The sequence below is a fragment of the Protopterus annectens genome, chromosome 2.part0 (assembly GCF_019279795.1).
Source record: "Protopterus annectens isolate FY-2018-M chromosome 2.part0, PAN1.0, whole genome shotgun sequence".
In the NCBI taxonomy this organism is placed as follows: domain Eukaryota; kingdom Metazoa; phylum Chordata; order Ceratodontiformes; family Protopteridae; genus Protopterus; species Protopterus annectens.
Window position 1 is genome coordinate 134,331,725 of NC_056728.1, and position 23,791 is coordinate 134,355,515.

The 23,791-nt window shown below is 37.7% G+C and overlaps 1 protein-coding gene and 1 long non-coding RNA gene across 2 annotated transcripts in view; both read left to right on the forward strand.

Annotated features, from left to right (window-relative positions):
- HECW2 (HECT, C2 and WW domain containing E3 ubiquitin protein ligase 2) overlaps positions 1-23,791 on the forward strand; it is a 2,117,141-nt gene that overhangs the window by 474,918 nt on the left and 1,618,432 nt on the right. The gene's annotated exons all lie outside the window — the stretch shown is intronic.
- On the forward strand, positions 2,257-3,022 carry LOC122792998. The gene is made up of 2 exons (XR_006363438.1): positions 2,257-2,565; positions 2,654-3,022. It is a non-coding gene; the product is annotated as an uncharacterized LOC122792998 (long non-coding RNA).

Sequence of the window (23,791 nt, forward strand, 5' to 3'; positions counted from 1 at the left end):
CCTTCTTTCAGGATAAAGCCACTCTGCAGCACCATGTTTTGGGGATACTCTGTAGAGATGTCATTATGTTTGAAAGAAACAGAAGTGGTCATTTTTTTAAAAACTGATTCCTGCATTTACTTGAAGCCTCTGCACCCTGTTTAATGTGACTGCAGAACTGTGGAAGTTGGGTGGGCATCACTCCTGACACTCAAGGTTGAGATCTCTTACAGAGGTGCGAAGGTATAGGGGTGCAGCTACCTGTTCAACAGAATTGCTTTTCTGTTGAAATACAGTTAAAGTTGACCGTATGCATTCTCAAACTAACAGTTTCAAAGATTCTCTTTGCAATGTCTGAGGGTGTGAGCTTTTAACTACAGATCCCAAGATATGTTGTTTACATTTATTCTCTTGCCTATTTGCTAATATGGCTGTTAAAGGAAGTGCCCCATTCCTGGTTGCTGGGTTATATTTAGAAGGTAAATTAATATTCTGCTCTGCATAAAAGCAGATATGATATTAGGGAAAGACCCCCTTTGGTACTCAGCAGAATGAGAGCTACACGAGATGAACTCTGTAACCCATTTCATCTGCCCTAGAGGTAAATGGGTGAGCTCTCCTTCCAATCTGAATTGCAGTGGGATTATAATGCGGTTACAAAGATTCACACAGAAATAGGCATTTCCAAGGTATGCATGGGCAGTGCTGCCACATTTTCAGGCATAATAGTAGCTGTGCTCACTTATTATTGCTTTAATAATGTATGGCTAATTATGTAATATTCTGCAGTAGACAGACCGTTTCATTGTTTTCCTGCTTTTGCTCCCACCTCTCCAAATTGCCGAATTTTAAATAACCGTCAGCAGCAAAAATAAAACTCCTCAGATGAGGACCCGAATGCCACTGGTGTAGGAAGTTTCTAAAAAAAATCTACCTTACTTTATTTCTAGGTTCTGCTCTAGTACATGAAAATTACAACAGAGGGAAACAAATAGCAACTCAGAAGTGATGACTTAACAGTTAGGACCCATGATTTTCTGTAGCAGAACTCTCAGCCTGCTGTTAATAGCAGATGCTAATTTTGTGGTTTAAGCAGTTAATTTCTGTACAGATACTATGTAAAGCAGTTCTCACTTTTGCATCTAATCTTCCTTTTAGGTTAATGAATCTTCTGTGATTTTAGAAGATAGGCTGTGACCTCAGTATTTTATTTCTAAGGGTTTCCAAGTTGGTACCAGGTCAGGGAATAAAATCTTATAGCTTTGCTAGTCCTGTGTTATAAAATGCTAAATGTTTAATGAACTTTAAAGTAACAGAAACGTTTGCCAGGCTCATTAAAATGTATTGTGTTTTCATTAGAAGGTCTGGTATCTCTTTAGAAAGTCAAATTAGAGTGGCCCATACACTAAAGCAGGGGTGTCCAACCTTTTCAGTTGCAAGGGCCGCATTGAGTCAACAGAAATGGTCTGGGGGCAAACAGCAAGTGAGGACCAAAAAAAAAAAAAAAAAAGGTCTCTCACATAAACTGAAGAGCAAAAAAAAGAAAGAAAAAGTCTTTAACGACGCGTCGTAAACTGAAGAGCAAAAGTCCCCAGGTATATGCGGACTAATACAAAGTCGACCCACTGGCTGTATTGTAGGTGAATTTGAACAATAAATAAATTAATAAATGCATAATATTTGCCCTAAAATTCAATATCTCATTCTAATTATTAAAAAAAAACAGTTAAATCTAATTCTAACATCTTAGTTTATTTGTAAAAAAATTAACAGGTACAAACCTTTCAATTTGTATGAGATCATACCTGTGATTTTGCTGGTTTCCATGTCTTCTATCATGTCCTTAATGCACATATGTTGTCCAAAACGCACATGTATTCTTCTGTTTCTAGCTTTATAGTCTGTCCCTGAAATATGGCACTAGCAATATCAGGAATGATGACACTTTTACTTCTTAAAAAATGAACAATTTTTATTTTTACATTTGTTTCACTGTCACTAACAGATGGTACAACACGTTTAACTTTGGTTCACCCACTTACTGTGGAGACACAAAGAACATGGTAGTATGCCAAAACACACTCCAGTTTCACAAGGTAAACTCACACATGCTGTTTTGCAGTTGCCTCTCCAATCTGCATTTCTCAAATTTAAACAAATAAGTGACTTTATAATAAAATAGTAGTGGCAATGTTTATTCGTGAAACCAGTTCACAAGGGTGCAGCCAGGCACAGACCTTTGCAGAATTCAAACTTATAGTTCTTGTTATACTTAAGTGTCCATATCAGGAGGTTCAGGCTGTCAAGTCAGGATTGTTCTTTTGTGTAGTAGACAAACATTATGAGCATAACCATTTTAATGTGAAGACTGAGCTTGTCTTTTTGATACCAGTGCGTCTATATCGGGTTTGATAGATGTAGTGGCGATGCGAAGAGTATTTTCAAGATGCTCATCTGAAATTTTTGTTCTGATTTTATTTTTTGTATGCTTCATACGAGAAAAAAACTGCTCGCAAATGTATGTACTCCCCAACAGAGATGTCATGAACAGGGCATGTTCGTGAAGTGATGGATATTTTTCTTTGGGTAGGTATAACTTATAAAAGTCAAATAAAGATGCTTGCAGAAATTTTTCTTTAAGTTGCGTATCTGACTGCTATTCTATGCATTCCAGTTGCAGGTTTGCAGGCAACATGTCGATGTCAACTGAGAATGGAGTAGCAAATATACTGAACTGTTGTTGGTGTTTTCTAAAATCTTGAAATCTGCTCTCAAACTCCTGTGCTAAACTATTAAGTAATGCCGCATATTTTTCAGTATTTGCATGTCTTTGCTCAGACAGTGTTGCAAAGTGAATGAAGCTATTGTTCTTAATCTGACTGTGTCACAATTTCAGTTTCATTTCAAATGCCGTCACTGTTTGAAACATGTCATTTATTAATAGATTTTCCCCTTGGAGGCGCAAGTTCAGGTCGTTTAAATGAGCAGTGATGTCTACTAAGAAGGCTAAATCAGCCATCCAGCTTGCACTTTCAAATTCAGGTACAGGCTTTCCTTTTAACTCCATAAAGGACTTTATTTCATCTCGTAAGTCATAGAAGCGTTTCAGCATTTTTCTATGACTTAACCACCTCACTGCAGTAAAGTACAAGATGTCTCCATAGGTAGATTCCAAAGTAGTCAGAAACTCCTGAAACTGGCGTGATTTAATCCTCTGGATCTTATAAAATTTATTGTTTTAACAACAACATTCATAAAATTTTCCATTTTTAAAGTCTGTGCAGACAAATTTTCTTGATGTATAATGCAGTGGTACTTCATGAAACGCACATTACTGATCTGTTTTGCATCTTCTTCCATCAGTGTTGTTAGTCCTTCCCTCTTTCCAACCATAGCTGGAGCACCGTCAGTTACTATGCCAGACAGGTTTGTGATGGTCAAGGAAAATCTTGCCAGTGTTTCTTTTACTGCCTTGTACAGATCAGCAGACTTTGTTGTGTCTTTCAGTGGAACCATACAGGCCAGTTCTTCAGTAATATTGAAATCGTTGTCAACACCACGAATAAATATGGCAAGTTGTGCCGTATCTGTAACATCAGTGCTGTCATCCAAAGCTATGGAGTAATACTTGAAAGTTGCACACCGAGATTCCAACGTATTTTCAATAGATTTGGCTATATCTTCCACACGCCTTGCGATTGTCTGGTGTGATAAACTGATTTTAGAAAATTCTGATTTTTTTTCAGGGCAAATTATGTCTGCTACACTTCCAAGGCATTCTTTAACAAATTCACCATCGGCAAATGGCTTGGATTTTTTTGCAATTAAATTTGCTACAACATAACTTGCCTTCAGTAAAGAATCCGGTTGAGTAGCTGATTTTCGAAACAGCTGTTGTTGAAATGTAAGACTTTTTTTTAATTCTGATATTTTCTGTTTACGGGACACTCCTTGCAATTCACTTAATTTGGGGTGCGTTTGAATATAATGCCTTTTCAAATTGTAGTCCTTGAAAACGGATGCCACTTCTCTGCATACTAAGCAAAGTGCTTTATTTTTTGATTCAACAAAGAAGTACTCATCAGTCCATTTTTCCTGAAAGACTCTTCTTTCGTCTGCTATCTTGCGTTTCATGGTTTTGGTTTGACCAGATGCAGAAGCCATCTGAAAAGTAAAAAAGGAGTAACTTAACTACTTTATTCCTAGTTATATAATTTTTAAAACAATGGCTAACAATTTACATTAAAAAATAAGGAAATAAAAATTAAAACTATCCATACTTGTAGTAGTATATGTTAATGGTGTTCAAGGGATCATTTCACATCTGCAAAATAACACAAAAATATCCCTGGGGTGAATTTACAGTTACCCATCCAGTTGGCCAGATTACATCTGAGGAGGGCCAGTGAGGCACTTTGTTTCATTAGTCTTCAAAACAGCCATTACGCATAAAGCACATCACATTTACTGTGACTGTCGGTCTGTACTTTGTGCCAGTAATACTGCGCATTTTGAAAAGTTCGTCATAATTCATGAAATTCAGATGGACTGCGATAGAGCTATGAACATGTATGGTTAGCTGCATGTAATCAACAGTTTCTTACTGCTACAAGAATGGCAGCTTTCAATGACATGATCAGAGCTGTACCATCAAGTTTCAAGTTAAATACTGTGTACTTTGCATGCTACCCAAGAAAAGTCATTCACTTGCAATGAAAAAAACTGGCACACACTGACACTGTCATTAATTCACTACTACTGTACTACCAATTCACACTGCGAAAACCACTCCAGCCGTCCCAAGTAGGTAAAATGTCAACATTAGCAGCCCTACACCTACAGTATTACAATCCACAAAATTAAGCCAACAAATTTGCAATAAAGTAAAGAATTCACATCACTGACTTAATAAAACAATTCTGAATAAGAGGGTCTCACCCAAACAAATGACTGGTGCCATACACATGACCGCAAGCCGAATGCCAACAAATGCATCATCATCCCTTTTGGGCCAAAGTTTTGGGGAAAGTGGTTGTGAGGCCGCCAGCCCAGCTAGATGTTATTTTGTACATAATTCTATGTGTCATTTTTGAATATTAATATGCTTCCTATGCTTGTCTTACAAATGTAAAAAAACTATACATATGTGTATATTAAACTAGTGGTGCAGAAGTGTGTGTTGAACTGTATGTTCTGTACTGAGCTTCAAGAATGTAACCAGTGTACCCTGCTGGGAAAGAGCAGAAATGTGTGTATATTGTATAATAACTATATACCTATGCAGATGTGTGCTGTAAGGTAGAAGTTGGAACATACAGAGTTAATTTGCCAACACTAAGAACAGAAGTGAATTGTTTTACAACTGTCTGTATTAATAGAGAAGGAGTTATTTGGCAAATGCTAGCTAAGAAATGAAGTGAATTGTTTTACGACTGTGTTTATCTCATCAACAAGACAGGATGTCTACACTGCAGCCAGAAGTTCTTTTGTGTGGAAACAGACAAAATGACAGGTTTCAAATGTAAAACTGTTTACTACTGTTTTATGACTTCCAGTTCCAGGGCTTAGGCCAGGGGCCTTAGGCACATTTCTGAGAGATAAGTAACCTCTCTTAGGGACAGATTGCAATATATAGCAAGATTAGTAGATATTTTCTGTATTTTGAGACTGTCCTGCAATGTTTTTAACATATTTCCTGCAATTCTGAACTGTGTCACTTTATTCATTGAGTTATTGAATATTGTCTTATTCTTATTATTGTTTATTATTAAATAAATTTAAAAACCTTTTAATTGTGGCTGGTTTGTTTATTTAAAAATATTTTTGTCATAATGCCTTGTTTTGTATGTAATTTGCACTCATGATGCTTACTTCAGTAATTGCAACAGGCAATTGTGAAATTCAGGAATGCTTCAAACACTTCAAGCACGAATGCATTGAGATGTTCACAGACTAGCTTACATAGTCAGTTAACAGACAGACATGCAGACAGATACCTACTGGAAAAGGCCACAATCAATATATAACTGTAACATATTGACCTCTGTTTCATATTAGTTTGATGGACGTTCACTAGACTACAGATTTAAACACCCCTTTCTTTTGAGTCATTTTGCCTAGTATAGACAGCACTGAGGAATAACGAATGGAACAGTAAACTGAAATATTGTAATGAATTATTCAGACTGTGTATAATTACCAAGTAATTTTACAAATGAGTCAGCGTAGTTCATATATTACAGTTCACAAAACTGGTTTGTTGAATATGTTAGTAGAGGCCATCAAATAAAAATGACTGAATGACATTAAGCCAGAGATGTAGCTGTTAAGAAAAGGAATAATCTATCAAGCAAAAAAATTTCTGCTCCCTCAAAGTTCACAAAGCAGAGCATAACAACTACTTCCTTCACGCAAAGCTCATAGGGCAATTCAATAAAATAATCAGATGTGCTGTGCATTTACAATGGCCTGCGTTTCCAGCCTGGTACGAGTTGCAAAATGATGAAAATCTTTCTAGCGCTAGCCAAACAACCAACTTATCTACAAGCATGAACCAAAATAATTTTCATTTAAAAGTGAACAAAACTATGCAGCAAATCAAGCACTGCAAAACATCCAGGACTGGTTTATTAAAAGTCTTCTGTAGATGCAGACATTTTATTCTGCTCATGCATTAACTTTTTCATGCTCTTTGAAAAATACATATACAGGTTTTTTAGAAGTAAACATTACCTGACAGCATTAGAAAAAAAACTTGCATGAACCTGTTTACTACCATTTCTCTTGTATGCCTCCCCCATCATGACTAACCTGCATAGCAACCCCCCCCCCCCATGAAACTGAACAGCTGCTACACACTATAATTGCTAGATTTCGCAGCAGTTTACATACAGAAAGTCAACACTGCAAAGCCTTAACTGTACTGGCTCGAGCCTCACAATCTCCTACCTACCACCTACCTACTCACAACTAGGTATTGCCCATAACCTAATGGTAGACATTTTAATCATTGTCATTATTCCTCAGTCTATCTCTAAAAACACTACAACCACAGCAGCTGCATTCTAAGAAAAGTGACTAAGAAATAAGTTTTCTCTGAAAGCTTTTTCTTTAGCAAATGTAACAGACCAATATGTTCGTGCTCTGGTTGCAAGTTCCTACTCTGTGAATTATATTTTCCACATCAGTTCTTTTAATAAATTTAATTAGTAGAACTGCTAATAAGAATATGCACAGTACATATAAAATGCTTCCATTAATCTAATCTAAGGATTATTTCATACACTTCCATCACTATGAAGAAGTTTTTTAAAGTAACTATAACTATACATAATAAAACTAAGTCCAAAATTCTGCTCTGCCCACAGGTAGCCATTGGAAACACAAATAAATGGTGTAACAGTCTCCAAAAGCAGGAAAAGGAGAAAGTCAGCAGGAAAACTACACCTGCTGAGTTGCATTGTTTGAATAACATGAAAAATTAATAGATATTTAGCTACTGTGCCTTCTTAGGGGCTAACAAATCAGCAAGTAAAGCACTAAGAACACACTTCAAACTGAAGCACTACTAGGTGGGGGCATTCAACCATATCAGAAACTGAAACACCAGGATACAATCAACAGGTTATATAAAATCTGCTCCAACTCAGGAACACCAAACAGAATTCAAGTGGGAACCATCGAATCTTGAAGTCACCTCTGCCAAACCCTACTTTAAGAGTGCCCCTGTCAGTGAGGTAATGTTAGTGAATGTTTGACTATACATCAACAATATGTACAACAGATGTCTTGCATCCAAATAACCATAAAACAAAGATGTCACTACAGCCATCCAAAGAGTCTTAAATGCAATTACCTCGCTGTGTATAACAGAAAACAACCCAGCCATGTACTGATAACTTGATCCATCACCAACCTGCCCCACTCTTACTGAGGTAAAGGATGTTGACAGACTGCAAGTCCAAAACATGTACAGTTTAAATTAGTGTATATACAACTTCCCTCTTCTGTGGAATGGCACACACGGAAAAATATATACACAATTAAGTACACAGTGCAAAGTAAACTCAGATTCAACAGAACTAGAAATATCAATGTATATATATTTGCCTTATCTGTACTTCTTTAACAAAGACTTAAGTGGGTACATACAATGAGCCAATTATCACAGCTAATGTTAAAATATCAGTGCCAGTCAGTATCCACATGCCAACTCTCAATGGAATGTGCCTGCATCTGCTGTCTGCATTAAGGGTATACCTTAATCTTCAGTTTATGACACCTAATCAAATAAGTTTCAATATGGAGGCTTACTTGAGTAATACATTAGGAGGGGGTTGTAGATTAAGTCAAGCATCACCTAATAATCACTGTGGCAGAATGTATGCCACAGAGGTCTAATGTTACCAGAGTGATTAAATTACACATCAACCACAGTCTGTCATGGAACATTTCCATTATGCAATATTTACCTTGGTTTCTAACTTTTTTTGTTTTAAAGAGGGATGTGTAACATGCAATGCAACACGTTTCTAGTGATGTTCCTGTGCTCCTTCGCCTGACAGAGAGCCTGTGCATTTTCAATAAGTGTCAAGAGACAGGCTTTGTAACTACAGAGAGAAGTCCATTTTACTGCCATCTGAAGGAGTTGGAGATGGTCACTGTTGTCACATTCAAGCATGTGTCAGACTGGTAGGGGTTGTGTTTCATCTAACTTTCCCCTAGTTGGAATAAATTCAGAAACTACAGGGAGGTATGAAAAGCAATTAATTTATGGTGTTGAATACAGATGTTAACTCTTGTTTAAAATTTTGGGAAAGCAGCTATATGACACATCAGAAATCTGCCCCCAACCCCAAACAAACTGCAGTGTAGGCAGCACTAAAAAAAGACAGCCACCAAAATTTCTACAGCACAAATTTTAAATTTAAAGCAAGTAAAATTCATCATCTACAACTGTTTTCTGAGCAGCTATGTGGGTGCAATCCTTGCTTTTTGAGAGTTACAAGCAAAATAAAAGAAAAATGTGTGGCATGTAGATTAACGTTCAACTAATGGAACTTTATACAATACGGACACCTACCCAGTGCTGTATGTGGCAACGTTTATATATAGATTCATAAGTAAAAGGCAAGTGTTTTGCGTGCTGAACTGCTAATACCGAGGAGCTATTAATTACACCTACAAGAAAATATACTCTTTGCCCATATGGAGACTTTCTTCAAAAATAAAAGTGGGTCTTTGTGGTAGTTAAATTTATCTCATCAGTGCAGAAAGACCTATGTCTAGTAATGTTATTTAGTGAAATATTTTGCCAAGTAAAAAATAAGTTTGGATCTGAAGCAGATTATAACACCACAGCAAATGCAAACAGTCTGTATAAAAATAAACATGGCACTGTACATTTCAGGGTAAAACCACTGCCAGATTTCTTTCTAACTGACAGGTATGTGTTCAGGTTTAGTAGCATCAATCAAGTTAATCAGCCAACACACAATGCTTCAGTATGACCCACTTCAGTTTAATTGTTCAGTCTTCAAAAGTATAAGGTACATTATGTAACTAAGATCATGGTATGTGAAAGCTTTCAGCCTACACTTCTACTGAGCATTCAACTTAAAGCACCTCTTTCTCTACATCACCACCCATATAATTATAAAATACTGCATGAAACTTGACATCTTAACAATATGCTCTCCTTAACTGTAAACAGGTTTGTAAAGAGCATTTTCCCTCTGGCTTGCCTAACTTAATCAACTTAATAATAAGTCTTTTCCTAAGACTGTTTTCATAGTTTCCAAGATACAAAACTCGGTAACTACAGAAAGTGCATCAAATTCTCTCTGTCCTGCAGCAATTTGCAACTGTAATTTCTTTGGTACTTTATGAATCTGCAACACATTTAGCCACATTTATAAAGGGGTTGTTAGAGTTCAGTTGTACTATCCCAGTAAACGTATAAAAACAGTAACTTTTGTTAAAAAAATGTCTATGAATTAGCATGTCATTATATAGAGACCATAGCACGATTATTACATTTTCTGGATTTTTGGCTCATGTTTTGACCCTGCCCTTCGTAAAATATATGATCGTTTGGTTTCCTAAATCACTATGAGGATACCCTGCTCAAGAATATTAAGTCATTAAGTTTTTAAAAGAATCATATAGCTTAGCTTACCTTTTACTGGTGGAGATGTAGTCCGTGGGTAAAAATAAATAAATCCTCCTCACTCTGAGTCTTCTCTTTCGTCGCCGCGATCTCAGTCCTTCCTTCAGCTGAAACTTTACCGCAAATGTAAAAAACGACTGAACGGTGTTTTGGCGCATGCGCAGACCAGCTGAAAGATGCTGTTGGCGCATGCGCAGAACAGCTTAAGGACGCGGACGTAAAAACACACGGAAAAAAAGTGAAATTTCAATATAAGGGTCGCGGGCCGCATGGAAGAGCTCTGAGGGCTGCATGCGGCCCGCGGGCCGCGGGTTGGACACTCCTGCACTAAAGTCTATATTTAAAAACATAAACAATCAAATAAATAAAATATGGCTAATCACAATGTATCCATTTTAAATGAAGACAGGCTGAGTTGAAAACAGATGCATTTTATGTATTTGGTTACCTTTTTTAAAATACTATGAAATATTAAACTACCAGCAACAAAATGATTCATTACTTGCAGATTACTCAGATCTGTACTCTGACCCTCAGAGGTAAAACATAACGGCCAAAGGGAAGGCAGGAACAGAACCAACAGAGTTACATGAACAGAGGAGACAAAAGAGATCAGATGAGAAAGAAGCCAGTGAAAAGCTAGGGGCTTATGTCTTTGATGACGCAGCAGCAACACTGTCAGCAGTGAAACGTAAGTCCATTGAAGGCATAGATGTACAGGTTGGCAGGAAACAGTAAAGAGGCAGCCTCACAGGCTAGAAAGGATCCAAAAGTGGAAACCATTTTGGAGGTAAGTGTCTATGCTTGAGGAGAACTAGAAATAGAAGCCTTTGGTGAAAATGAAGCAGAAACTTGCCAGGAAACTGGAAGGTATGAAAAGAAACAAGTGAAGTACAGTTAAATTAGTGTACAGAGGAGTAGTATTGTTGGAAAATGACAGGAGTAGAGCACAAGTTGAATAATAGAATGGATATTAGCAGGAAGGTTATGGCAGATGTCAGCGGTGAAATGGGTTGGGGATTGGCATAATGGTTAAGGTGTTTACCTTACAGGTAGTATGTACAGTGTCTGATTCTCACCAAGGGAGTAGTCCACAAAAGCAGCTAATCTAGTATTTACCTATGAACCTAAACAAGAAAAAAGACCAATATGGAAATGAGTACAAACAAAGCCCATTGTGGAGAGAAGACTAAAGACCAGTGGGGAGATAGGAGGAACTTATAGGAAATTTCATAGGTTGGTACTAGGTTATCAGCCCAAGGGCCTATACAAGCCTAGCCATAACAATTCCCTGGCTATTTCTTCCCACACTATTTACTTCCCTGGACCCCTGTCTAGCAGGGCGACTGACGTGATCCCCGGGGTGAATTTCGTTTCTCCCATCCAATTGTCAAGGTTCCTTTTGAAGAGGGCCATAGAGGCACTCTGCTTGACATGTATGGGCAATCTATTCCAGAGTCTGGGGAATCTCTGGGTCAGGAACCTATCCCTCCAGCATGTTTTGTTTATTGTGATGACAAGGTTTAGATCCCTGGAGCGGGTGGCTCTGAGGGATTGGGATTTCTTTAAGTGTAGCATGTCCAACAGCTCTGGGTTTGACATGGCCTTGTATGTTAAGCAGAGATTGCCTCTGAGTAGACGATATATAGCTGGAGTTTTTTAAGGCAGTCAGCGTAGGGCATCTGCTTTAGGCCTGTGATTCTTTTAGTGAGGTATTTATGCAGCCTTTCCAGTTGTAGCAGATGTCTTGAGAGGTACATACCAAATGGGGCGTTGCATTCTATAATGGGTCTAATGAGGGATGAGTACAGTGGGACAATGACCTCCTTTGTTCTGGATGAAAAGCCCTTAGTGATGAGGTGTGCCACATAGAAGGATTTCCTGACTGTTCCGGCGATGTGGTTATCGAAAGTGAGACCACTGTCCACCTGTGTCCCTAAGTCTCTTATCACACTTTCGGTGTTTAGTGTACTGCCATCTATATGGCAATTCACGGATACATGTTTTTTCCCAAAGGGGATAACTATACATTTCTTGGCATTGAGCTTGAGCCCATGGCTCTGACACCAAGCATCTGTTTCTGTAAATCTGTGATGTAGAGTATCCACATCATTTGGGGATTCAATAATGGCTCGCAGTTTGCAGTCATCTGCGAACTTTGTTATCCAGAGTCCCTTAGTGTTGGCCTGTACTTCAGAGAAGTTGGTGCCAAACAAGAGCCGTCCCAGGACTGAACCCTGAGGTACTCCACTTGTCACTTGTCTGGAGTTGGATTTGGAGTCGGCTACTTTTACAGTGTGGGTTCTGTCAGTAAGCCAGTTAGCAACCCATTGGGTTTGGAAAAGAATAAAGTGGAGAGATTGGGAATGAAGTCATTGTGGAGCAGAGACTAGTGGAGAAAGAGAAACAAAAGCCAATGTTGAGGTAGAAGAACAGGCCAACACAGAGATAGTAGCAGAATCCTACAGGGTGGTGAAAGCATAGACTATCATGAAGGAAGAAGAAGAGAGGTCATTGTGTAGTTACGTAGAGCAACAGAGACAGGTAAAGAAACTCGAAGAAAGGCCAATGTGGAAACAATAACATAATTTTGCTGGGTTACAAGCAGAGTAGCCAGTGGGCAACATGAGTAGAAAGCATCGTAGAGACTGGATTAAAAGGCATTAAATATTAGTAGCAGATAGTGGTGGGCCAGAATTAGCTCAATAAAGAGAGAGAAACAGAGGCTAGGGACAAGATGAGAACTACAACAGACAAGAACAGAGACCTTTGAGAAGACTGGTAGAGACCATTCAGCAAGCAAAGATGGAGGTCAACAAAGAAGTGGCAGAGGTGAATGAAGTGCTGTTAAAGAGCTTCTTACATTTTTTTCACTTATGTTTTGCACCATGGCATGTGGGGCCTTTTATGCTGTGATGTGCTTTCCCCACTAACATTCTAAATATACCTCTCACATTTACTAATTAAATTATTTATATATAAAAAAACACTTTCTCTTGCTTTGAGATCACCAAGCTTCTGTGTCAATATAGGAACAGTATAGGAGTGCATCCATAAGCTTTAATGGATGCACTACTGAGTATGCATCATTTTATCCATTAAAGTCTATGAATTCATCTAAATACTGTTCCTATTCTGATGTCACAGAGGGGTAAACTTTATTTATAGGTGGCTCCCTAATAAAAAACTTATTACGTTTTTATTAAGAAGTAACCCACATAAAATAAGAATAATACATGGAAGATGTATCATGGTACCCAAGTTACTAAGTGTCATGATACATACAGATAGACTCGACAGGAACCCTTTAAGGGGGCAGGAAAAGAAGCCAGTGGAGGGAAGGAAAGCATGATGAGTTAATACTTCCAACAGAGGAAGGATACAGACAGAAGAGAAAAGTCAGTGAGGATCCTTGAATAAGGGCCACAGATGAATTTGAATTTTTAAGGCCCATAAGAGGACAGGAACAGTAGCAACTGGAGTTATGACAAAAGAAACAAAGGCAGATAGTTCCAGAAAGGAGTGTTGAGGGAGCAAAGGAGCTTTTGAAGGAAAATTGACCTAAAGGTATTTGATTACTTGGTTTCACATTTAGGTATGTTTCGTCTGTGCCACAGGGAGAAGCTTGTTGCAAGATGAATAACTGTCTGTTTAAAAAAAAAAAAAATTTTTTTTTATGTTAGTCTGATTTGCAAAGGATGGGATAGGTGAGGACTTGAATTACAAACATCTATGAAAGCATTAAAAATAATACTTTTTCAGAGGCATCAAGTGCACACTCTGAGAAGCACAGATCAACTATCATTTGTCAGATCTTCCTTTAAGGTACAGATCACAGGAAGAGCATTTGCTAAAATGACATGACATACCTGAAGACAAAGAGCTGTAACAGTGTGAGAACATTCAAAAAGAATTCCAATTCACAGCTTGTTGAATTAAACAAATGTTCATGCTTTAGGGATGCAGGTTAGCATGTTAATATATTATAGCTGTATCTTCTTCTTCTCTCACTTTAATGTGTCCTACTAGCATCAAGTAGTCCTTTACACCTAGCCATACTAGCATAAATGTTGATAAATTATTTCTTCAGTCTGTTCAACTAAACCAACAATTATTGTCTAATTTAATTTTGACTGTCTTATTCAGAGGTTCATATGTTACTACTAGGTTAACTGCCCTGGTGGGCCATTTTAAGCCTAACCATATTTCATGTTTGGTGCTTGGAATTACCTATTTTGTTTAGTGTTTAGATTAATGTTACCCATTAAGGGACTATGTTTATATTATCTCTGGTGGTAGTTGCTCGGATCGTACCACAGATATTTAGAAAGTCCCCAGTCATGGGTTAAATAATGTAGGGAGCTGCCTCTGTTCAGTAGTAGTTGTACGGGGAGCCTGGAGGTAAATTTCCTGTTACTCATTCATAGATCCAAGCTGTACTTGAATCTGGACAGGGATGAGCTTTACTTTACATGGATGGGGAGTCTGTTCCAGACTAGTGGTATCCATTACAAGATGTACCTGTCCCTCCAAACCATTTTGTTGATGTTGCAGAACAGGTTTAGATCCCTGGAACAAATGTTTCTGATGCTGTTTGACTTTCTGATTTGCAGCAGGTCTATCAGTATTGGGTCAGTTGCCTTGCATGCCATATACAGGTCATCACTTGCTAGTCTATAAGAGACTGCATATACTGACAGAGTTTTGAAGTGGTCCATATAGGGCAAATTTTTAAGTGTAATATCCTTTTTTAATATATCTCTAAGGGCATTCCAGTTGTATATGTCTGCACAGGGGGCATTATGACATTATACTCAATAACTGGCCTTATGAGGGCTGAGGGACAGCCTTGGACCTGGAAACAATTTCTTTGTTAATGAGTTGTGCAATATAGAAGGATTTTCTCACAACTGTCAACACACATTGGTCAAAAATTAGGTCACTGTCCACATAAGTTCCTAGATCTCTAACAACCAGGTCTACTTTTAGGGAAGTATTATCAATGTGGTCTCGCACCGGGGCGTCAACTTCCTAAAGGGTACAAAAATGCATGTTTTGGCACTTTATACCATGATTCTGGCACCTGTTATTGAGCCTTCCTGCAGGGTAGCCAAGTCTTTTGGTGATTTGATTACAGCACCTAGCATACAATCATCTGCAAACATGGTCAGCCAGACCCCCTTAGGGTTGGCTGTAACTTAGTAGTTTATGAATGTTTATATGATGGTGCAAACTCATGTTGTTGGTCTGGAGCTAACGTGCAAAAGACTGAGTAGTATAACTGCCTTCTTTCTCACTTGACACTTTTGATTGTACTTACTGTGTTTACATAGATAGATGATACGTATAGCATTATCGTTCATATAGACACTTACTGTGGCATCTCTACAGAATAGTCTTAACAAATTCTGTCTGCCACTAACAATTCGGTGAGCACTTTTTGGCCTCTCATTTTACTGCTCATATGTGTTCAGTTTGAATGACTGTGTGCTTAAATTACCCACGCCTCTTTTTTCCCGAATGTGCTTGGTTGTTGTATTATTTTCACATCTTGATGTATGTTTCTTTTCTCCTTTGTACATTGTTATTATATTGACTGCTTGTTGTATGTTCTACGCTGTACAATTTAAACAGCTCAGATTATATGTCTACCATGCTAGTTTAGGAATGTTTATATGACTGCTGATATTGAGATGTTAATTAGTTGTATAACTGCTGCAGATTTACTTTCTGTATTGTTACCTGAAATTGTACTTGGACTGGGTCTTGGCTGAAAATGGTTTGTGGACTTCTTTTGTTACCCAATTAACAAACTGAAAAAAATAAGCATTAAAATTAGTTAGAATGAGTCATAAAACAGAATTTCTGTCTTTGTATTGGGAGCATTTTGAATTGCAAATTGCAGTGTACTATTTTTATGCCCCTCTGACCCACTTCTTTGTGAGTGCTGAGGAATCAGTCTGTTTTCTCTATGCTGAAGTGGATGTGAAGTGCAGGATTAGTCTTATTATAGAAGTTCTAGGCCTGTCCACTGACCCAGACTACATAGCAAGTGACTGTCAAACTCTTGATTAAAATGTTGATAGATTGTCATGTACCCTCTAGGCTGATGGATTTTATATGGAGAAATTGTATTTATCTGCAGGACCATAACTGAATAGTTCTGCTCGGAGAGTTAAGGTTGTGAGCTAATGGTGACCTTCATGATGTAGTCTCAGGCTTGATACCATTAAATCTCCACTAGGAAAACTGAGTGACTGTCAGCTTAACAAGATAGGGCTCCTGGGTTATGCCAAAACAAGGCACTTGGGCCTTGTCAGCTTCCTGGTTAATGAATAATAAATAAATTAGATAAATAAATGAATAAAAGTAAGAAATAAACATGCTGCCAACCTAAGATGCACTTCTGGTAGCAAGTTTGTCTCTGTATTTCTAGGAAATGAGATGTGGATGGTTATCCTAGTTTGGTGACTTAATGTACTAAAACTACAGAAATGTGAATTTTCTCAAATGCCTATCATATGTCATGGTTTGGGGCTCTTGCATTATGTACTGGTGAGGAGGAGTTGTCCCCCATTATTGGGCCGTATAATTCATGCAAACAACAAAGGATTCATTAAAGGATGCTGTGCTTTGAAGAACAGCAGTACTGCAAGAAATGTAACTGGCATTGTGCATATCCAATCAAGAAGTACATGCCAGATTAAACCAGGCAAATGTCACTTTCCTTTATTAAATTGTTGTAAATGATTATGGGAATGCACATAATTAAAACTAATAATTTGAGTTACTGTTTAATAAGGTCCTTAATTTCAGTCCAGAACTCAAAAATATCACATGAAATATTCAGAGCCCAGAGCTACTTACTGACTTTTCCTTCTGTTGCTTTGCAGTAACTCAAGCCATATTTGTCTGCTTTTAATAGATTTAAAAGCAAGAGAACATGCTGGGTAAATGGCACTTCATCAGCAGTGGTACACTGCTAAGGTAGACCAAAAAATGTATGGTAGGAATCTGGCCTGGGGGTTACTGCTACAGAATACCTAAACCATCAGTTTGTAAAGGAAAGAGATGCAGTAAAAGCAAACCAGCTGCTGGGAAGAATGTCTGTGGGCAATTAGAGGTTTTGTGGGGATGAGCAGTCACAGTATGTGGAGGGAGGTGACTGTGTTTGGTGCAGGGTAAAGAGGGCATGACATATGAGGAAAAGCTAGCAGAGCTGAGATGATGATATGATGGCATTGATGGAATTGTAAGGAGGTAATATAAGAAATGTATATTTTTCATTTAATTTGTTAAACATGATAGTGCAGTGATCCATAAGGACCAGTTTCAGGGTCAGCCTGAAAGATACATCAGTAAAAAAAAGATAAAAGTGGACACAAACGGGTCAATATTAGAAGAGCGAATGCCACGTAAAACCTGAAGTCTGAAAAGAGCGAAGTTACGGAATAATGATTTTTTTCCTAGGGAAAAAAATCAGTGTACCAAAAAAAAATTTTTTAAGGACAAAATAAAGTGGGGGGCATTGCCCCCCCCCCCATACTTTAATATACCAACTCCAAGATCATACGACAGTGGTGAAAACAGCAAGGACCAAGAACGGCCCAGCAATTTTTTCCCTGAGAAAAAAATCACTGCTCCGTAACTTCGCTCTTTTCAGACTTTGGACTTTACATGTCGACGAAAGAGCTGTCGCTCTTAAGTCGCTTCACTCTTCTAATATAGACCCATTACAAACAAATGTTTGTCAAATTTCCAAGTGTAGCATAATATATATATATATATATATATATATATATATATATATATATATATATACATCAGGTGGTTGGCTAACATATAGTATGTCAAAGGTTCAAGTATAAGAACTGAGGCATATACACAGCAATTGTTTGAGAAAGTATAATAGAAAAGTGCTAAGTATGTCAAACTTTCAAACAATATTACAGCATTTGTTAAATAAGGACAAGACAGTAAGTCAGAAGAAGGAGTATGGGGAGTCTCTGGGTCAGGAACCTAAAACAGTGAGATTTATAGTAAGAACAGAGTTGTTTAAAGTAGCTTATAGATCAAAAACAGTTTCCTACTGGTTTTGATGGGTAAAAATTAGGGTAAGCTATGTTGACAGTATACCCCTAAGAACTTGACCAAGTTGCTTGGGATTTGGAAACTTGTGTAAACAGTGACCTACATTTTGACTAACGTGTGCACTGTCATAAGAAAGTCATTCTATAGTGTGCAGTTTATAAACAAAGGGACTGTGTCTACATCTAGGGATGTCGTTGTTCCCCTTTGCTTAGCCAGTAATTGAGTATAATGCCTTCTTTGTCATGTATCTGTCCAGACGCATGCAGCAATGCAATGCCCACAGATATACCTTACTAATAGGATACTATCCCTAAACAATATGTCCTACATGGACCGACTAAGAGTTGTCACTATATTCGGTATCATATAGTCTGCCAAGAGGTAACCTTTATCTGGTATACAGGACATCCTCTGACCAATACTGATGGACCTAATGTACATCAGCAAGTCAAATGGCATCAGAAGTACTCTGTCTAGGGATCTAAACCTCTTCTGCAGCATCAACAGAACAGTTTTATGGGACAGATATATCTCACTGAATACACTGCTGCTGCTGTGGAACAGACTCCCCATCCACGTAAAACAAAGCTCATCCTTGTCCTTATTCAACAGCAACTTAGATGTATGGATGGGTAGTAGAAACTTTACCTAGGGACTGTCCCCTGTACTACTAATGAATGGAGGCAGTTCTTAAATGCTTTATCCCATGCATGGGTCCCGTCATATTATCTGTGGTATGATCCCAGTTATTCTCACTGGAGATAATATATAATTTTCAACCATGGGATGGGTAAGGCCAGTCTAAAACCAAATGGGATAGGTTAATTCAAACCTCACAAGGGAAATTGGCTTGGCTTTAAATGTCTTGCAAGGACAGTTAGCCTGGTGTTTACATATGACCCTATAGTACTGTGTTATTTCCTGATTGTAACCTTTAGAAATGAAAAGTTAGTGATAACCACTAAAACACCATCTTGTTCAATTTATCAGCAACTGTCTCCCGATTACACAGGTAAATTGTTCCACTGTCTTTATACCTTACCAAGATCACTTCTGCATCATTAGCCCTCAGCCCTTGTCTTCATTAGAAATGTGATTCAAAACCATGTGTCTGGCATGGAGGGATGGATCCCTGCCTACGACCTAGATGACCTAGGTTCGACCACTGGCCTGAGTTCTGGACAAGCTGGGTGGGAGGGGAGGCCTAATAGTCAGTCAGCAGAAGAGTAAAACATGCAGTTCAGATCTATCGGGTGGAAATAAACTTTCAGCTGACGGCTGATAAATCATTCCAGTTTCATGTTAGAATTTGACAAGCCAAACATTTTGCTTAACTTCCTGTATTTTTTATGTTATGCACACATCAGTTGCCCCTAAGCCAGAATTTTCTCATTTGATGCCTAGTGCCAGTCCACTGCTACCTGACCTGGCACCCCCTCAACACTAGGTTGAAGAATAAATTAAAAAAATGTCGATTCAATTCTCCATTTCTGCTAAGGAGAAGTGCCAGGTCCTAATGTCCTACTCTTCCAAGTGCTACATGAAAAAAAAAAATCAATTCCCTTTCCTGTTGCATTACACAATAGAAAGAAGCCAGTTATCTGATCCAAGACGGCTTTCCTCTTAAGGACGAGTGCCAGATTGTAAAGTTCTCATGCTCTACTGCTTGCCCTCATGTTTATACATGACAAATAAGTAAAAAAAAAAACAGATCTGCTGATTGCACCCCCTAACAGCTTGTGCCTGGAGTGGCTGCTGTTTTTGCCCCACCCTAGCTACACTTCTCACAGGTGCCCTATCATATCAGGCTCTACCTTTATGAAATCTATTTATTTTTGTCCTTGCAGACCTTTCCTCTCGCTTGGTCTTAGGTGAGGAAAAGGGTCTATATTATATTCTCAAAACAGCATCACAGCAAATGCCATTTCACCAACACATAAAAAGCAAAATGGAAAAACAGCGAAAGCTCAGGTCAGCGATTTTTTTACTAGGGGAAAAACATCGCTTGGCCTGAGCCATGACATTGCCCTTCACCCCACTCTAGTGAGATCTCGGAGTTGGTATATTTAGTTAGGGGAGGTGTTGGGAGCACAGCCTGCCACATTGGGGTGTGGGGGGGGGGTGAAGCCCCATACTTTGAAATGTTTTAACTTGTGTGTTTTGTGTTGTTGGTTTACCAATTTATTTCCCTAGGAAAAAAAAATCGGTCACCTGGGGTTTCGCTGTTTTTGTATTTTGTTCTTTATGTGTCATCAAAACGGCATTTGCTATAATGCCATTTCATTATTCAGCAAATCACAGAATCCTCCACGATAGTAGCAAATATATTTTATTTTAGAATAAAACAAGCGCTTTCACGCACCTAACAAGTGCGCTTCATCAGGTTATAAATTTTAGAAAATATAGACTCATCTTATATAGTCGTATATACATCCTAAATAGCTGCATTTTTGGCGGTTAAAAAACAATTAAACAATTAAACAATTACAAAGCACTAGATTCCATTAGCGCTTAAAGCTATGCTCATATAGAGAGAAGACACTTGTTAATAGTACAACTCATTCAAAGCTTTTCACTACTGTCATGAGATGATCTCAATACAAATTAAAAATATACATAAATATGTACGATACTTTTCCTTCAATTAATCAAACATTATATGTATATAAAGTGTGTGGGGGGGGGGGTGAAGCCCCATACTTTGAAATGTTTTAACTTGTGTGTTTTGTGTTGTTGGTTTACCAATTTATTTCCCTAGGAAAAAAAAATCGGTCACCTGGGGTTTCGCTGTTTTTGTATTTTGTTCTTTATGTGTCATCAAAACAGCATTTGCTATAATGCCATTTCAACAATATAATATCAGACCCAAGGAAAACGCTACATGCTAGATCTAGTTCATAAGTAATATTCCTTACTCTGTCTCCTCACTACAAGTAATTTCTTCCAGCCAAGGTCACCACTATTCTGATTCTGTATCATAGCTCAAAAATATAATTTCCTTAGTTATACCAATTTTTGCACCAAGTATATCTGATAGAGTAGTTTGCAGAGAATTTTTAAAGTCTGCTAACTCATTACATTCCCAGAAAATATATTCCTAATTACTGCTTTCTTTCCAATCACACCTCCAACGTTTGCTATCTACCTGAGGAAAAATGCTTTGTAGTCTACTTGGGGTAAAAAAATATCTATGTGAACACTTCCAAGCAAAGATCCTAAATCAGCTTGACTTTGTTGCATGTTTGGGAGACGTACATATATCACCCATTGTTTCATTGCTTATCCAGTCTCTTTTCTCAATTGTTTCTAACCTCCACTGATTGATTCTTATAGTTGTTTTGTAGTATTTTATATGGTTTGCTAATTATTCCTTTTTTAACAGCAGCTTCTGTTCTAGATTTTACTGGAAACTCTACCAGTGCTGGCCTTTTGTTTAGGACTCCCCTGTTTCTTTCTCTTTGCCTATACTCTGATATCAATCCTTGATAGGGAAGGTTATCGCTACCCTGCAGTCCATGTAAATTCTTGGCCTCTTCCCATTCTATTACCTTTCCCTCTCAATTTATTTGCTTCCAGTACCTTGGTTGTTTTGCCAGTTTTCTCCAATAATTTCCAGCCCCCTCTAGCCTATTGTCTGTATCCCTAATTTCAGTGATCCCTATCGGCAGAATCTCCTTTCTACAGTCCTGTGTTGGCTTAGTTCTTAGAATACTTTCTGCTGCTTTATGAATATAATGTTTTCTCTTTTTTTTAATTTCTCCAAGTTTTTTGGGTTTCTAATACCATGACGGGAATTGACCCTATTCCTAAGTCAAAGTATGATTAAAGTTCATGAAGTTAATATTGTTTCAGTCTTTGATGTTAGCCAGAACTGTCCTTCGTAGCACCCACAATGTGTCCAGTAATGACTCCTTCTGCAATTTTTACATGTATCCATAACATATCTAAGTACAATTGTAAATTAGTTTTTTATAAAACCTGTTGCTTCTACTACTACTGGAGCTGTCTGGGTATCTTTCTTCCACATTGCCCTCGTTTCTGCTTGCAAATCCTGGTACTTTATGACCTTGTGTCTCCCTGTACTTAAGACATTGTAGTCACTGGATATAGTGATTTCAATAATCAATGCTACTTTTGTCTTCTTTTCATGGACTACTATATCTAGTTTTCTTGCATCTATTTTTTTTTAACTGTTGGTAATGGGTGATCCCATGTGATATAAACGTCATCATTTTCTATGATGCTTTGTGACTCATGTTTCCAGTCCTTTTCAGCTACTTCAGTATTTTAATGTTTGCAAAATCCCCAGTGCAACAGTCTTGCCACATTATTATGCCTTTCAGTATACAATCCTTCTGCCATCGGCATATCACAACCAGCAACAAGATGTGCAACTGTTTTCAATTCTGTTTTATAAAACCTATATTTGTCTGTTTCTCCCGTATGTTTAATGGACTTTGTAAACCAATGTATATATAGTACAATATCTTGGGCCACCAATATTAACCTTTTGTCTTTTGTTTTTAATTCACCTCTCCTTAACCGTTCCTGCATATGATACTGATCAACATGAGGTTGTTCCAAGAGTTTTCTATACTTGCAAATATATTTATGCATTTTCCACATTTCTTGCCTTCTCACCTGATCCTTCACCTTATATTCTTTTTTATTTTTTGGCACATTCAGTTGCTGCCTGATTTTTATCTACTTCTGGTTTGATTTACATTCCTGCTTGACGCTGATATGCTTCTGCTAATCAAAGCAGGGAAGTCATCTTAGACTTATTCTCATGTTTCAAAACTACCATGTTTGGTTCTTGTGAGGTCAGTAGATATGTATGCAGTCCCACTATTGCAGATACATACATATATATATATATATATATATATATATATATATATATATATATATATATATATATATACACACACACGCACACACACACACACACACACACACACACACACACACACACACACACGTAGTCAATTTCGAGGAGGCCCATACCTCCTTCAGAACAGGGAATATATAGCTTCGTATACACTGATTTTTGTAAGTCATTTGATGAACATGAAGCATTCTTCTTGTTTTCCTGTCCAAACTATCCAGCACCTTTTGGGGCTGGTCAATCACTCCAAAACTGTAGGTTAGGCTGGAAGAGCAAATTGGCTTATAGCTTTGACTTTGTTCCTAGATGTCAGTTCTGTTTTTAGTATTAATTTAAGTCTTATTAAATATTTTTTACTGAGTTTTATTCACATTTGTTCATGTTTTATTGTTGACCTTCATCAATTCCCAAATATTTATACATTCCCTCTTGCTCAGTTCTTTTATATCACATTCTTGTCCCAAACAGATGTTTTCTTGGTGCTGCAACATTCCTGCTTTATAGGTTGCTTTTGCACATTTATCAAGATCAAATGACATTCTTATATAATCTGAAAAAGTTTTGAAAACTTGCAGTTGTGCTTTCATTTACTCATCTGATGAACTGTACAGTTTTAAATGATTTATAAAAAGAAGATGAGAAGTCTTTACAATTTGTTGTTTAGG